This window comes from Procambarus clarkii, chromosome 26 (assembly GCF_040958095.1).
Source record: "Procambarus clarkii isolate CNS0578487 chromosome 26, FALCON_Pclarkii_2.0, whole genome shotgun sequence".
Lineage (NCBI taxonomy): Eukaryota > Metazoa > Arthropoda > Malacostraca > Decapoda > Cambaridae > Procambarus > Procambarus clarkii.
The window spans coordinates 831769-836632 of NC_091175.1; positions in this window are offsets into that span (position 1 = coordinate 831769).

Here is a 4864-nt window from a genome sequence, read left to right on the forward strand (position 1 = left end):
TCACTATTTTACCATATTTGAGGATTTTACCTTCAAATCATAGAGCGAGGTTTCGTATTATTTAGTTCCAAGAAAAGACATATGACAATGTTGTTTCCAATACAAATGATAAAAAACAATGTGTTTTCATTAGAATTAACTATAATGTTCTTGATTTTCCGTTTATATTAACGAGGGAAGATGTACACGTAAAACCGCTCTAATCCGGCTGAAACGTCGATATATGCAATAAAAACCGAACTTCTCCCCTTTTCAATATCTTACTCAGTATTTTAACGAGAAACAAATAGATGATTGAAAATGAAGTATTTAAGGTTATTATCTAATCAATTATGTGTTTGCATCATTTTTATCGAATATATATGAATTAATACCCATGGACTGAAAATTTACAAAAACGTGGAAAACGGCAAAATATTGCCTAATTCGATGATATTTTGTTTAAATCACATGAAGGAAAAGGGGATGATAAACGTCAAAATATTGCTAAATTCGATGATTTTTCGTACGAAACAAAATGCAAGAAAACTTGCTTAAAATGCAATATTATGCGAAATTCTGAGGTTTCAAGGCCAAATCACATATCATCATACTACATGAAATAGCATCGAAATATTGGTAAAAATGAATATATTTACGTAATATCAATCTACATGAAAAACGTGAAAAAAGTCACTATTTAACCATATTTGAGGATTTTAACTTCAAATCATAGAGCGAGGTTTCGTATTATTTGGATCCAAGAAAAGACATATGACAATGTTGTTTCCAATACAAATGATAAAAATCAATGTGTTTTCATTAGAATTAACTAAAATGTTCCTGATTTTCCGTTTATATTACTGATGGAAGATGTACACGTAAAACCGCTCTATTCCGGCTGAAACGTCGATATATGCAATAAAAACAGAACTTCTCCCCTTTTCAATATCTTACTCAGTATTTTAACGAGAAACAAATAGTTGATTGAAAATGAAGTATTTAAGGTTATTATCTAATCAATTATGTGTTTGCATCATTTTTATCGTATATATAATGAATAAATACCCATAGACTGAAAATTCACAAAAACGTGGAAAAACGGCAAAATATTGCCTAATTCGATGATATTTTGTTTAAATCAAATAAAGGAAAAGGGGATGATAAACGTCAAAATATTGCTAAATTCGATGATTTTTCGTACGAAACAAAATGCAAGAAAACTTGCTTAAAATGCAATATTATGCGAAATTCTGAGATTTGAAGGCCAAATCACATATCGTGATACTACATGAAATAGTATCGAAATATTGGTAAAAATGAATATATTTGCGTAATATCAAACTACATGATTAACGTGAAAAAGTCACTATTTTATCATATTTGAGGATTTTACCTTCAAATCATAGAGCGAGGTTTCGTATTATTTAGTTCCAAGAAAAGACATATGACATTGTTGTTTCCAATACAAATGATAAAAAGCAATGTGTTTTCATTAGAATTAACTGTAATGTTCTTGATTTTCCGTTTATATTAACGAGGGAAGATGTACACGTAAAACTGCTCTAATCCGGCTGAAACGTCGATATATGCAATAAAAACCGAATTTCTCCCCTTTTCAATATCTTACTCAGTATTTTAACGAGAAACAAATCGATGATAAAAATGAAGTATTTAAGGTTATTATCTAATCAATTATGTGTTTGCATCATTTTTATCGTATATATATGAATTAATACCCATGGACTGAAAATATTCAAAAACGTGGAAAACGGCAAAATATTGCCTAATTCGATGATATTTTGTTTAAATCACATGAAGGAAAAGGGGATGATAAACGTCAAAATATTGCTAAATTCGATGATTTTTCGTACGAAACAAAATGCAAGAAAACTTGCTTAAAATGCGATATTATTCGAAATTCTGAGATTTCAAGGCCAAATCACATATCGTGATACTACATGAAATAGTATCGAAATATTGGTAAAAATGAATATATTTCCGTAATATCAAACTACATGAAAAACGTGAAAAAAGTCACTATATAACCATATATGAGGATTTTAACTTCAAATCATAAAGCGAGGTTTCGTATTATTTAGATCCAAGAAAAGACATATGACAATGTTGTTTCCAATACAAGTGATAAAACACAATGTGTTTTCATTAGAAATAACTAAAATGTTCTTGATTTTCCGTTTATATTAACGAGGGAAGATGTACACGTAAACCCGCTCTAATCCGGCTGAAACGTCGATATATGCAATAAAAACCGAACTTCTCCCCTTTTCAATATCTTACTCAGTATTTTAACGAAAAACAAATAGATGATTGTAAATGAAGTATTTAAGGTTATTATCTAATCAATTATGTGTTTGCATCATTTTTATCGTATATATAATGAATTAATACCCATAGACTGAAAATTCACAAAAACGTGGAAAAACGGCAAAATATTGCCTAATTCGATGATATTTTGTTTAAATCAAATAAAGGAAAAGGGGATGATAAACGTCAAAATATTGCTAAATTCGATGATTTTTCGTACGAAACAAAATGCAAGAAAACTTGCTTAAAATGCAATATTATGCGAAATTCTGAGATTTGAAGGCCAAATCACATATCGTGATAATACATGAAATAGTATGGAAATATTGGTAAAAATGAATATATTTACGTAATATCAAACTACATGAAAACGTGAAAAAAGTCACTATTTAACCATATTTGAGGATTTTAACTTCAAATCAAAGAGCGAGGTTTCGTATTATTTGGATCCAAGAAAAGACATATGACAATGTTGTTTCCAATACAAAGTGTATTGGAAATACACTTTGTATTGGCAAAATATTGCCTAATTCGATGATATTTTGTTTAAATCAAATAAAGAAAAAGGGGATGATAAACGTCAAAATATTGCTAAATTCGATGATTTTTCGTACGAAACAAAATGCAAGGAAACTTGCTTAAAATGCAATATTATGCGAAATTCTGAGATTTGAAGGCCAAATCACATATCGTGATACTACATGAAATAGTATCGAAATATTGGTAAAAATGAATATATATGCGTAATATCAAACTACATGATTAACGTGAAAAAGTCAATATTTTACCATATTTGAGGATTTTACCTTCAAATCATCGAGCGAGGTTTCGTATTATTTAGTTCCAAGAAAAGACATATGACAATGTTGTTTCCAATACAAATGATAAAAAACAATGTGTTTTCATTAGAATTAACTATAATGTTCTTGATTTTCCGTTTATATTAACGAGGGAAGATGTACACGTAAAACCGCTCTAATCCGGCTGAAACGTCGATATATGCAATAAAAACCGAACTTCTCCCCTTTTCAACATCTTACTCAGTATTTTAACGAGAAACAAATAGATGATTGAAAATGAAGTATTTAAGGTTATTATCTAATCAATTATGTGTTTGCATCATTTTTATCATATACATATGAATTAATACCCATGGACTGAAAATTCACAAAAACGTAGAAAACGGCAAAATATTGCCTAATTCGATGATATTTTGTTTAAATCACATTTACACGGAAAAGGGGGATGATAAAAGTCAAAATATTGCTAAATTCGATGATTTTTCGTACGTAACAAAATGCAAGAAAACTTGCTTAAAATGCAATATTATGCGAAATTCTGAGATTTCAAGGCCAAATCACATATCGTGATACTACATGAAATAGTATCGAAATAATGGTAAAAATGAATATATTTACGTAATATCAAACTACATTAAAACGTGAAAAAAGTCACTATTTAACCATATTTGAGGATTTTAACTTCAAATCATAGAGCGAGGTTTCGTATTATTTGGATCCAAGAAAAGACATATGACAATGTTGTTTCCAATACAAATGATAAAAGTCAAAGTGTTTTCATTAGAATTATCTAAAATGTTCCTGGTTTTCCGTTTATATTACCGATGGAAGATGTACACGAAAATCGCTCTATTCCGGCTGAAACGTCGATATATGCAATAAAAACAGAACTTCTCCCCTTTTCAATATCTTACTCAGTATTTTAACGAGAAACAAATAGTTGATTGAAAATGAAGTATTTAAGGTATCTAATCAATCAATTATTTAAGTATCTAATCAATTGTGTGTTTGCATCATTTTCATCGTACATATATGAATTAATACCCATGGACTGAAAATTCACAAAAACGTGGAAAAACGGCAAAATATTGCCTAATTCGATGATATTTTGTTTAAATCACATGAAGGAAAAGGGGATGATAAACGTCAAAATATTGCTAAATTCGATGATTTTTCGTACGAAACAAAATGCAAGAAAACTTGCTTAAAATGCAATATTATGCGAAATTCTGAGATTTCAAGGCCAAATCACATATCGTGATACTACATGAAATAGTATCGAAATATTGGTAAAAATGAATATATTTACGTAATATCAAACTACATGAAAAACGTGAAAAAAGTCACTATATAACCATATATGAGGATTTTAACTTCAAATCATAAAGCGAGGTTTCGTATTATTTAGATCCAAGAAAAGACATATGACAATGTTGTTTCCAATACAAGTGATAAAACACAATGTGTTTTCATTAGAAATAACTAAAATGTTCTTGATTTTCCGTTTATATTAACGAGGGAAGATGTACACGTAAACCCGCTCTAATCCGGCTGAAACGTCGATATATGCAATAAAAACCGAACTTCTCCCCTTTTCAATATCTTACTCAGTATTTTAACGAAAAACAAATAGATGATTGTAAATGAAGTATTTAAGGTTATTATCTAATCAATTATGTGTTTGCATCATTTTTATCGTATATATAATGAATTAATACCCATAGACTGAAAATTCACAAAAACGTGGAAAAACGGCA